This window comes from Haliaeetus leucocephalus, unplaced genomic scaffold (assembly GCF_000737465.1).
Source record: "Haliaeetus leucocephalus isolate CR32 unplaced genomic scaffold, Haliaeetus_leucocephalus-4.0 Scaffold195, whole genome shotgun sequence".
In the NCBI taxonomy this organism is placed as follows: domain Eukaryota; kingdom Metazoa; phylum Chordata; class Aves; order Accipitriformes; family Accipitridae; genus Haliaeetus; species Haliaeetus leucocephalus.
This window is the reverse complement of record NW_010972631.1, coordinates 5,795,141-5,808,624: the sequence shown is the minus strand read 5'-3', so window position 1 is coordinate 5,808,624 and position 13,484 is coordinate 5,795,141.

Sequence of the window (13,484 nt, the reverse complement as noted above, 5' to 3'; positions counted from 1 at the left end):
ATAAACAGTGTGTTTGCTTGAAACAGAACAAGGCAGAATAAGCCAGATCTTCAGCTGATATACATTTGTCACAGCTCTATAAAGATAATGAAGCTATACTAATTTACATTACTTAAGAAGCAGAGCTGCTGTGTCTCATACAGACTCCTCTGCAGATCTCCTTCATGCAGATAAGGAGAGACACTGGTGACGATTTGCAGCCCCAACGTGCCTCAGATAGGTCAGAAACAGCCTGAATCATGCCTCCACTGAAGATTGCTGATAGGCAAGAATTAGTTGTAAGTAAAAGGTTGAATTCTTATACTTTTCCCTAGACTGGCTTTTGGTACTCTTAGGCACAGCTACTCCATCTTACCTTTGCCTTTAGGACAAGGGGTTTGCATTGTTTCATGATGGCTCAGAATTTCTCATGGGCAATTAAGAATCCTGTTACTCCAAATCTAGCTGGGGACCCCACTCGATCCTCTCCGGTATTCACCTCTTCCCTGTCTCCTCTCGCCTCTTGATTGTTAGGCAGCGGGGAGGTTTTTCTTAGCTTTTCTGCCTCTTTTAACACTCTTTCGCTCCCTGGCTCACTCGCTTGACTCAATTTTTTTTGTAAGGCTACCTACTAAATAAGAGTCAGGTACCATTTACCTTATCTGCATACATTTCCAGCTGATATCACTCTGCCTTTTAAAGTGACAAAAGAAAATAAATTTCAGTAATTTGACTTTTGAGTAAGTAATAAACGTTGAAGGGATTTCTTATTGTTGTATTATTCTGAAAACACAGACAGCCATTGGCCTTCGGGAGCCCACGAGGTGAGTCTACAGCACTGGGGATTCACCATTTGGGTCACAAGTATGCAAGTCCCACTTAAATACCAGCTGAAGCTCTCAAGTCCTTTTCCAGACGTCGCTGTTTAATTCATGCAAACTGGAAGCAAAAGTGACGATAACCAGAGAGAAGTGTATTTGTCCCTCCTGTTTCCTTCGCTGGGAAGTTCATACAATTTTCATGCCTTGTGACATTATTTTGTGTTCCCATGGATGGCTGTGTAACCAACAGCCTGACAGCCGGGGGCAGTGGGAACAGAGATGCTCGAAGCCCCCTGACTGCGAGGCTCTGGGACAAGCAATACAAAGCAGTCAATGAAAAATTTAGCAGAAACACAACATTTTTATTCTTTTCAGTAAAGCAATTTGTATCCCTCCCAAACATAAGTTCTTTCAAGAAATTAAATATTTTTTTTTAAATGGAAATTTTATGTGGATTTGTGTGTGTGAGTGCATGAGCCGTATGAACTGCTTTTTCTTTCAAAATCCAGTGTGGAAAATTCCTGTAGCTGCAGGTAGTCTTCTGCCTTTGAGTCAGAGTATCCACTGAGATGTAATATTCATTTCATTAGGCTCATCAGTGTTAATGCTGTTCAGCTCCATTTAATGAAAACAGTAAATTAGCATGTGCAGTAGTTCTCTTTCACTAACTAATTGATATATGATGAAAGTTCCCATGTTACTAGCTAGTACATCTTCAAGGAGAGTAACTAGAAACAGTGGCTTAAGGGGTTTTAAAAATGCATGTTTTTAAAGACAGCAATAGCCAGTATATGCTATTTAAGAGATAAAAGCAAAAAAAAAAAAAAAAAATCGGTGCCGCCTGATAACAAAATCTTGTCCAATTCATTTTCTACCCTGGGAGTTTGAGTAGCTATTGTTCTTATGCAGGAATGGTCTTTGAATATGTATTTCAGCAGCATTATGTACTTTAGCATAAGGATTATCATTCTGAAGTCTGCTCTCATAGTCATTTTTTTGGGTGGACTTCTAACTTTTGATCGTGTGCTTGCATCTAATTGAAGAAGTGCTCATACGACTGTCTCTGCTGATGGTTAGGCAGGAAAGACTTGAATTACTAGCTGTTTTCCAGGAAGTTAAAATGGAGCGCAGCAGATTCTCATCTGATGTTAACCAGTTGCTCTGTTGAAAATTGAATTGAACTGTGCTGATTTTCATCAAAGGATGGGGAAGAAACCCATCGAGGAAGCACTGAAGGACACTTCTGTCAATGACAGAGGCACCACAGTGCTCCAGAAACCCAGGAGACTTTATCAGGCCACAGCCAAGCACCTGTTTCCAAAGGAAATTTTGAATGACCAGTAAGGGGAATAAATGAAAAATCATATGCTTCATCAGTATTGGCTTGTGGATGGCTTCAGTCTTCCTAAAAAAAATCATCTACTGACTTCTCCTTCTGTAGTTACATATGCCTACAAAGCCTTCAGAGGGAAAAATCGGAGACAGATGAGAATGAAAAATGCAAAAGGAACTGAAAATAATCCATTCTGCTGGAGGAAGTATGGAAAAAACCTCCAAATATGAGCTTGCACATCATCCAAGGCATCATGTTTTAAAAAGGGAATGGATCGGTGTGAAGAGAAAACAGTTTTACCAACTTTGTCACCAAACTGATCTGCCAAAATTGCAAGAAATCTCTGACCAGGTCTTAGAGCACGCAAGGCACCCAAACCCCATACAAAGTGCCCAAGGCACCGAGTCACTTCAAAGTCACATTTCCCTTGGCTAGTAGGTCTGCAGCGATGAGATGCTGCTCATCTGCAAGCGATGAAAAGCCAGGGCTCGTAGCAATTGTATTTTCAGAGTTCACACGTCCTGGGAAACACATTGCTTTTCCAAGAAAAACGCGCTGCTGGCTTCATCCTGCTGCACATCAGCAGCCACCCAAATTTGTGCAGTGCCAAACCACAAGGCCCTCGCAAATGAGGTTTTTCTTGGCAGGAAAACACAGGGGTGCTCGGTGAGGTAACCTGAGGACTGCTGTGCTTGCTGCATTTGTTTAAATTGAGCTGGACTGCCATAGCGCTGTGCAGAAATAGGCCTTGCAGCGACTTCAGAGATCGAACAGTGTGGTAGATAGTTTTCATTTAACTAGAAGTTAACTTTTTAAATTCAAAGTTTTTATTTTATTAACCCAAACTTGATTTCTCCCAATTATTTTTTAACAAGTATCTCAGTGTTGTTATACTCCATATGGGCAAGCCAAAAATCCTGTCCCATAGACAGATGGAGCAAATGAAGGATAAATTATTATAAATGCAAACAAAATTATTTAACTGGAGGCTTTCTCATGGTTTTAGGTTCTCAATTTTCTAGTCTGTGAAGTGTCTTTCTCTCATATGTGATAGCTGTTATCATAAGGCAGTGGTCTCCTATTGCATTTCTTACTTTTCTTTATCATGTATTTTTCAACTAAACATTATGTATTTTTGAACTAAATGCAAGAGGATTGTATCAAAAAAAAAAAAAAGATGAGTCTATGGAAGTATCTCTGAACTTCTTGCATATATTTTACATCTTGTCATGAGGAGTATAGTTTATCATTTTCCTGCCAAGGTGGAGTAAGGGGTGGTACAGTTTCTGCCCCTGCTTTCCAGATGTAGTTAACTTTTCTCTTTATTTTTGGAACATTCCAGAAGAATTTTATATTGTGGGGGACTATATTGATTCCATTTTAAGTTGCAGACATTTTGAGTACCGCATTGTGTTCATCTGTATCATTTATATTTGTTGAGTGATAAATTGGGTATCTGAGTGATACTTCCAATTGCTGAAGTTTAAAAGGTCTGATAAAAATGGCAAAGCACAGGACTGCTTCAGGTCATATATCGGCTTCTTTTCACAAACTTCATGTTGAATTACCACTGAGCAAGAAGCCACAGCGATGATATTGTAAAAGATTCATATTGTTCTGTATTTTTGGAAGAGATCAATGATGTAGTGGTAAAGAATATGAAGGAAGATACTTCGTTTACTATGTCCTCTTTTAAATGTTATGCCAGGTGATAAGTTTTCCTTTTATTTCTGTCAGCCAACTCCACTGCCCGTGTAATGGTTTGTATTGTATTTTTTGACTTGCAATTAAAATCTCTAAACGTGTTAGACTGGCAGCAGCATTTCAATCTATTTAGCTGACTTTTTAATGGAACTGCTGGGTCAGTTGCCATACAACGGCTGGGACAAAATAAAATATAGGCCTGCCTTTATTTTTCTAGGCATTCTACTTAAAGTTAGCAAAGGCCTAACAAGTTCCCCAAAGCCTTCCTGGACGAGATGGAAACTCCGGGATCTAGAGCTTCCCTGGAGTGATTTTGAGTGTTTCATCCCTACCCTGTGCAGAGCCCTGGCCCCAGCCTGCACCAGCCATGCCCTGGTTTTGAACAAAATGATTCATTATTTTTCTGTTGCCCTGGGCCTAGTCAGGCAGTGTGTAATCAATGCTGCAGCTTGCTAATGGACTAGTGGTAAACACGACCTTGCCTTTTACTGTTTTTCTTCTTAGCCCACAAGTAACATTATAAAACATGGGATTCCCAGTCGTAACTGAACTACAACAAGGTTGGCTGTAGGAGAAATGTAGTTCCAAGTGCCTCCCCGCTTTCCTTCTCCTCATCCTGAGGCACAGTCCTGGGTAATGCAGTATTTTGTGTACTCTTACATCATGTTTAACTTTAACAGGTAATTTAGGAGCTGAATAAAACAATTGATAATTTTCTCATGGACGAGGAAACAGGCTCTTAACACTTTTCTTCTTCTCTTGCTGTTCATTTTGGCAAGAAGACTAGGGAACTCATGTCCTAGCAGTATAATAATGATGGGAATGCTGCTCTTAAGTCCCAATTATCCTCTGGATTTATTATATAAATGACCTTTTCTCTTTGTTTGTGGGTTAGTTGGTTGGGGGTTTGGGGGGGGGGGCACTGATTTGCTTTTTATCCCTGTTAACAGCCTATTTCTTATGGCTGTTTCAATCCATTTCCATGACTTGGGTTTTTTGACTGTGGCCTCGTTGCACTTGCACATTAACAACATTGTATTTTGAGGTGAGATGCAGAACAGAAGGTTGGATCATCTTTAGCCACTCTTTTTGCTAAATTTCATTGTGGTACCCTGGTATGTAAAGAGGTTATAATTGTATCCCTGCCCTAGTCTTATTTAAAGGGACATTTACTGTTGAGTACAGGACTAGATGCACAGTCACTCTTGTGTTGTTATTGCTAAGTAAAGGTAAAAGTGTGAACTCTCATTTTTTGTTATTTTTGTTGTTTTTCACTGCTCCTGAAATCACAAAGCATTAGACTGAGCATAGGAACCAGGCAAATTATCAGAAGTTGGTTGGGATCCATGAGTCTCAGACTGGTCAGCCTGTGCTTTAGATGCTGAAAAAGGACTCAGACATACCCTGTTCCTCTTCCCATTCCTATTAGGCTGCATGAAGATGTTATTTCACCCCTTAGTGCCCCCATCTGCCTCTCATTTCTCAAAGAATTGAGCCAGGGGAATTGCCATTTAGTTCTTCCAAAAGGTTTAAAGGAGGTGAGAACTGCTTTCCACTGAAAAGATCAGGGGGATGTCAGGTAGCCTGCTTCTCCAACATTTCCCTGATGGGGTCACCCTGGAGAAAACCGTATTACTACTCAAATTAATGACAGAGTGAGTGTACTTAAAAGCTTGGGATTTTCTCAGTGCCTGTAATACCAAGGGAAGAAAAACAAATGGTAATCAGCCTATGTGATTTGACTAAGCTCAGATTCTGGAGTTGTGCTCAACTTCAAATGGAAACAGCTTATTTTCCCTAGGAGTGTACTGTTCAGGGTACAAAACGTTGCTGTTTGCAGATTCTAGCACAAAGGGAGAAAAGACATGTGGTAGCCTTCAGCTTCAATATGTCCCCAGGAGCTCAGGGAACAGGTCTGCTCCTGAGATCACAGCAGCACTGGCTCCTGAGGAGAGTGCCCGTTTCCACCTGTGCCTGTTCTAACCTCTCAGGGGGAAAGAAAGCAAAATCTCTCCAGCCGTGTGGTTGACTGCAGTTTCCTATTCTTTAAATTGACTTTTTTGCCTACTTTGAATACTGAGGCACAGCATCCCAGCAGTCTGCTGAGATCAAAAGCCAGCACCGTTTTCCAAAAAGCCTACCTCAGCAGAAGCAGGTCTTCACTGGGCGGTTGGGAGCAAGGTCCTTAAAGGTGGTTCCATGGCAAAGCTGTCCAGAAGTCATCAACTATGTGCACATGCAAATTCTTGTTTTGAAATATACAGACAAACGTGCTTTATATCGAAATAACTCAAGAAGAAGAAAACGAGGCATCGTATCCATCCCAGGGCTGTGATTACAACTAGAAACTGCATATAGCACAGCTGATATAAAACTATGCAATATATATTAGATCAGGCTGAAGGCTGACCTTTTTAATGCTAATTGGCAAAGATCAAAGATAAGTTAGTCGGAGCCATGCTCATCCACCCACTGTCCTGACTCCCTCTATCTGGGGAAATCTCTAGCCCAGTTCCAGGTGCACGGTCAGGAGTGGTTTGGTTTGTAGGGCATGAACAAAACACAGCCACTTCAGTTGCCCTGCTTTTGGCAATGAGCAACCCTCAAGGTGCAAGGTCATGTCCTAAATCACTGCTTTCTGATGAGAGGATGCCCAGAACTCCCTCCTTGTCGTCAGGAGCCCCCCAGCCGTTAGCTGTGAGTCTGAGCTGTAACGTGGAGTCCCTGCAGACAGCCTGCATTTGCAGATCCTTTATTGCCTGCATGTGCCCCCTTCTGAGAACTTCCAGCTGCCTTTCTGATAAACTCTTTTTTGTTTAATAGTGAAACAGCTTTCAGACAACCTTTAATAATAAAGCCATGAGGTAGAACTCTCTTACTTTTTTCCCCTATCTTTTTACTAAGTCATGTTTATGTATGAAGCAAATTATAATATTCAATAACTTTACAATCCTATGAGTTTTTATAAATATTTAAAATGGTTGCACTCTCTTTAAAATTTCCCATGCATTAGAAATGCAAGAGACTGTAAATTAAATTTATATTGCATGTTTGAATATTGGATGTCAGTATACTCTAAAGTTATTTGGATTAAAGCAAGTGAAATAAACTACCTAATACAAATGCAGTGATTTGCCTTGACATAGTTTCTTGATTCATTGGCAGTTTATACAAGTACAGAAAAAAGATGACACACATTTCAAATTGTTCAGGGAAGTTAACAATCAGGTCAAAACTGTAATTTGCAAAGCTAAATAAACTGATGGTAGGCATGGAACAATATCAGATTTTGAGGTTATTTCTTTTCCTTTTTCCCCCCTTTGGCTTCTGTTGCTTATTTCCTTGCATTATGGATCTCTTTTCTCTGTATCTTGTAATGTAACCGAGTCACATAGGTACTTGGAATACAGTATGTGTTTATTTCCATCCAGACTCTCTCTCATACAAATCATATTTCATTTGCTTCAATATTTTGTCCTTGGAAGCAGAAATTAAAAGATCCCCTGAACAATCTTCAAGAAGTGTCCTAGCTACTGCTATCTCACATTAACAAAAATTGTAGTCAATACAAATAACAGAAAAGAGAAACAAAGCAAAAGCACAATTTGCAGTGCTTAAACTATGTCCTTTGTTTCCCTTCTGTTTCTTACTTATTTTAACACTGTCCTCAGAATAATACTGATAAGTATCTTCAAATATAGCAAGGCAAAGGATTGCTCAGCCTTTCTAGTCATGCAGGTTCTTCAGTTTCCTCTTGCCAGGTCCTCACAATCAGCAATCAGGTAAGAAATTAGCAATTCTGTTTCTTTGTTATTGTCGCTACATATTTCTTTTAAACAAAATTAATTTTGTTTACAGAGATGTGTAGGATGGAGGACTCATAATAATCAGAAAAGTAATCAAGGATTCTGAAAAAAAAGGCTAGGAATGTAGAAAGTTTATGTAGGTTCAAGATTTTAAAGAAAGAAGCGACCATTATCTGGTTTAGCTTCCTCACTGCAGAAGTCAGAGCATTTCACACTTTGCCTCATACTGATCCACACACTTTTAGTCCGATTTCAAGCAGTGTTTCAGAAGGCATCCAATCCTGATGTGAAGGCATCTAGAGATGGAGAAACCACTTGTTCTGTGAGTTAGCCTTTCTGTTCCGGAATGTACAGAGAATTTCAGTTGAAATTTGTCTAGTTTGGGTATTGGTTTTTTCTGTGGTCTTCTTTTCTCTTAGGAGATTAGCATCTTTAATATAATATTATTTTATTTCTGTGATGGTAGTCAGGCTGCCTCTCATCCTTCTCTCTTACGGACTGAACAGACCGCCCTCTGAAGCCTGGCCAAGGGGGTGAAATGCAGAGCGTGAAGGTGACACAGTGGTATTCAGCACCAAGAAGGCCAGTGGAAATAGAGCGACAGCCACGCAGTGCATGGGTGACGTGCAGGGGCTGGAGGGAAGAGGTCACAAAACCCTGACCAGTTAATCACAGGCTTTGGGAAACAGAAAATCAACTGACTATATCCCTGCGAGACACGTGTGCGGTGTTTGGTTCGCGGCTCTTTCACTGCCGAAGAGGCAAGTGTAGCTTGGAGGTGATGCCCAGAGTTATGGATTAATTAACCCTGGATGGAAGTCCTTATGGTAGTTGCCTAGTACCTTAGGTCTTGCTTTGCCACACTGGTAAGTAATGGGAAAATAACAAAATGGGAGTAATTAAAAGAAAATGTTGAAGAATTTAATAGAAAAGTACTGTTGTACAGTTGCTGCTACCTAACTGGTGCTAATAACTGTGATGATTGTGAAAGGCTAAAAGTGATCCTTAATCACCTCTCCTATAAGAACACTGATGGCCATTACAGAAATTACCCTGGTTAGTAAGGAAAACACCACATCCAAAAATCAGCAGAGTAAAAAAGAGAGTTTAAATTTATTTGGCTATCAGTAGCATGACTGAAAAAAGGTAGTTGAGTATGAGTTATGGCTCCATTCCATGTACTACAGCCTGTAGCAGTGGATATTTTAATAAACTTCACTAGGAAGAAAATAAAATGGATTCTGTGAAAATACCTGAGGTGTTTTGAAGATACTGGAAGCCAAGGAAATATATTTTATGGAAAACATCCCTGTAATGCAGAGAAGTAGGGGACATGTAAGTACGTAATGAATTTAGAACAGGCTTGGGAAAATAAGTGCTGGTGAATTTAAGCAAACCATGTGCCTTGAAATGTAAAACAACCAAAGTATATTTCTTCAGTACAACAGTGAGTAGCAGTACTCATTTATTAGCTGCAGAGTAACTGAACTCCATATCACGTTAAATGCAACCCCCTGAAGGAATAAAACGTTTTGATTGAAAAGGAATGGGACCTTCACACAGCGCAGTCAATCCCATTAACAACCAGTTTGCTCTCCAGTTGCCTTGCAGGGGTGCTGTGTAAGTGTCCCCCAGCAGGCAGGAGGGCGGTGGATGGGGTGGGTGATGGGAAGGGAGGAGATGCCGTGGTGGGTGGCAGGGGAAAGGCTGCCATGAGGAGGTGTCCCCTCATACTCCAAAGTCACCGATGGCACCACTGCTCGCTGCTGCTGTGACAGACAACACTGCCAGCATGGGAAGAGAAACCGTTTTTAAGCACAGCAGCCTTAGAAGTGTGGTAGGGTCAAGGCTGCCTGGCAAAAAAATCTTCTTTCTTGGGGTTCTTTTGCTGCCACTGCACCAGGTACCTCCTTGCTTGGCTTAAGTCTTAAACCAGCCCCAAGTGAAGGGTGTTTTTACCTACTGATACAAACTTTTGTGTGGCACTCTGTAGGCAAATAGAAGAAGAAAGTCCTTCCTGATGAAGCAGCCCGAATACCGTAACAATACCTGACAAATAAATGCGTTAAACGGAGGTAGGTATTTCTTTAGCATCCAAAATTAAGTTAATCAATTTACACAGGTTGTTGATGTGAAACAAGAGCAAAGCAAAGCATGGCAGGGCTGTGGGCAGTTCTTCAGCTCTTGTGCAGTGCAGCAGTGCTCTAGGGACTTCAGCTCCTGGAAGTTATGGAGAAGAGCACTCGTCATCAGCTGTTCTTCCAGCTCAGACCTTAACAACATTAACGGGGCTATGCATAGCTGGACACTGATTATGTGCTTTTTTTCCTAGGAGACCACAACATTTTAAAAGCTGTGTATTGTTCTCAGGGAGAGAATTCCTCAGGTAATCACTTGGTATCTTTACCCATCTCTTCCCCCTGTAAACTTAAGCAGCTTCGATGACCGTTGTCATTCCTCTTGTTTCCATGAGGGAGCTCATCTTACTGCTCTGGGGACCTGGAGGATCACCTTGTCTATGCTGTAGGAAATAATGCTGCTACACTGTTGCTACAAGCTCCATGTGAACCCTTATAGGAGGAAAATGGAATTTTATTTTAAAAGAAATCTTCCTTCGCTCACATTTTCCTGCTCTGCTTCTCATAAGCATGAGGACAGGTATCTCCAGGTGGACACCAACTCTGAGTCCATGCCATGCTGCCCGGGCTGGGGAGGGTGGCTGAGCTTGGAAGTGTCCTTTGTGCCCTTTAGGAGCTGCTGATGGGTTTCGCCTCTCCGTCCCATCCCACCTCTGTGAGTCCATAGGACTTCCTCACCGTCCTTGCTCATTTTCTCTGGGCAGCCAAGGGCTCCAGCCTGTTCTTTATCCTCTCACCCTGATGGGAACCCTTACTGGTTTGACTTTTTTAGTTTGGGTGTAGGCTGTCCCTGGATTTCTGGTTGTCCTGAGAAACTGCAGATAGCTGTGCTGGGATGTCCATCACCTGCTAACGTGGGTGCCACCAACACACACCGCTCTACGGCCCTTCTCCTGTTCCTTCTGGTGCTCCCACATCCAGTGTCTGTTCATGCCAATCTTAATGTTTCTGCTACAGTTCTCTAAAATACTCAGCAAAGCTCTTCAATGACCCATGTCCCTACTGCTACTACCCAGCATTATTGTGAAGTGAAATGAAAGCTCAGATCCAATCTTACCTGTCCTTGCAATTCCTAATAATTCAGAATATAACATTCAGCATCTGCCTTTGCAAAACAATTCAAGTTGTTAACGATTTGAAATGAAGAATACCTCAGGAAAAATACTAAGCTGCAATGAATATATATAGTGAGAGGAAGCAGAAAACGTCTGCGTTCGATGGACTACTTCATTTTCATATTTGTTCTGTTACATGTTACAGTGAATCTGCAAAATAGCTTTGGTTTGATATTTTCCATGATTATTCTTACCCCAAGCAGATTGATGCGTCTCCACAGGGGTTTTAGAGCTGTTTGCTTTTGTTGTTAATTTTGAAACAAAGATTAATGTAGTTTTCTCAGCCAGAAAAAAATGCACTGCAGTGCATAACTGGTATGCATATGTAGCTATCCAAACAGAACTCAAAGAGCAGACGCTGCAGCCTGGCTCATTAGGGATTTTTATGTAAATATAATGTTGATACATAAAGGAAAATGAACTCAAACTTTCAAGGGTCCGTGAGTTAAACAAATTGAGTAGACTCACTAGTTTAGCAATATTAAAATCTGGTTAGTAAAAAAGTGTTCAGGTGGAATGTTCTAGTTTTAACTGGTGTCATTCCCATATACATTTACATATTTATAGCTACTCTGCTAGTATTTCTTCCTGCCATGTTCCTGTGCTATAACAGAAAATGGTTTCTGAAATGTAATACCATACAGCCTCTATGGCCAGAGCTGAATCGTCTCTCAGTAGCAGTCTAGGATGTTTGACGTTAATTTAGAATGCAGTGTCATTTCCCAGGAGTTATGGGTTAATTCTGGAAAAAATTAAATGACCTTCAGAGACATGTTTATAAATGGTTCTCACTCATCTATATTCAAAACAAGACTTTTAAAAGAGGCTTCTTGTAGCTCATATCTGCAAGTGTGATCTCAGGGAAAAATAATTGCATTCAAAATTGCAGTTACTCAACTAGAGGCAAGATTTAAAAAATGTCTACCTCTTTAAACAAACCATCTTGCATTTGAAATTTATTTTCAACTTCCCAGGTGGTTAACTTTGTCAGTGTTTCAAGAAGAAAAATAATACATATGAACCAATAGGCACTGGATAGTTGAGGCCTCCCATAAAGACAAACTACTGTGTATGTAAACACCTCAGCAGTACCGATGTAAGTGAAAGTGTGCTGAAAAGCATTTTTATTGCATGCCAGACAGTCTCAGATAATTGTTTTCTATGAATTTGTAAGGAACAATGTTACTCCATTTCATGTGACTTAAACATCCACTTTATTTTTTGTTAAAAATGCTTTTTTTGTGATGCTTTAATGCACTTCCAGGTACTCTTGGAGAACAGAACTGTCTTCAAGTTCCTTAAAAAATCTAGACCACCGCAGAAAACTGCCTGAGTTTAAAACATATACTCATTTTATAATGAGAGTAAATACACATTTTCCTTTTGAAAAAGGAACAGCAATTAATGAATTCCTGGTTTCTAGATGAAAATAAATGGGTAGTATCTGTTTAGATGTATAGGTCCCTCAGCTGTTTAATATGAAACCCTGAGTTTGGATAGCTGGTTTTCCTTTTTCTCTCTCTGAAGACTTCGGGCCAGACTCTTCGCTTGCAGAAAAATATACCTCTGACATATTTTTTTCCTCCAATACCTCTTTTTCCAGGAGGCAGAGTCAGCATTGTAAGTCCTATTTGAGAATTTATCACACTTTTAGAATAGCTTTCTCGATTTTATCCCATCCTTGCTCCCCAGCGGCTCTCTCTGGCAGCCTGAAGGTGCAGAGCAAGCCCTTCGCTTTTGCACGATGCGAGTAACGCAGGGAAAATAGGTAGGTAAAGTAGAAAAGTGTTGTGTGTAGGCTTTTTGATGCCTATCCCAGGATTGCATGCCAGGGCTGACGACAGAGGAGAAGCATGCCTCGCTGCAGGACCATCGGCCGGGACGTGATCGGTTGTCCCCGGCCATCCCACCCCGGAGCGGTCGCCCTGAGCCGGGTCTGCGGTCGCTGCCTCTGTCTGTCTGCTCCCAGGTTCGCTCCCTGCGAGCAGCAATTTCAAGACCGCTAAAGCTTGTCGTTCTGTACCATCGGCATCAACAAACCCCAGCAATGCACCCACGCTTGTCTCACAATGCTGAAGAGAAGGTGGAGCCGCATGACATGATACGTCCTGGGGAGTATTTTGTTCTCCTTCCCTGATTTTGCAACTGCTAAAACTAGTTTCAAATCTATCCTGAATTTAGCAAACACTTAGATCTGAAATCACAAATGAAAATTACTTGAGCTTTTTTGTTTTCTTTTTAAAGCTTTCCCCTTATGAAAAGTCTAATCTCACTTATGAAAAAGGTCAAGGATATGAAAGTCTGGAGTCGCTTGTGTAAGTGTCAACCCTCCGCACCCAAACCAGGGTCTCAGGGGGGCATTAACCACCAGTCAGTCTTTTTCTCTTATGTGATCCTTTTCAGATCCTCCCCGTGCTTGGAAATGCGTGTGGCTTGGTATAGCGAGAGCGGTGCTACCTGCAGGATGGTAAAGGCTGGGAAGAGGTGTCGGCACCTTCCCTTGTTTTACCAAATGAAACAGTGACCGAATGTGAGAAAATGAGAGAGAGAGATCCCACGTCCTCCCGGAGAGTGCTGGGAGATGCCCG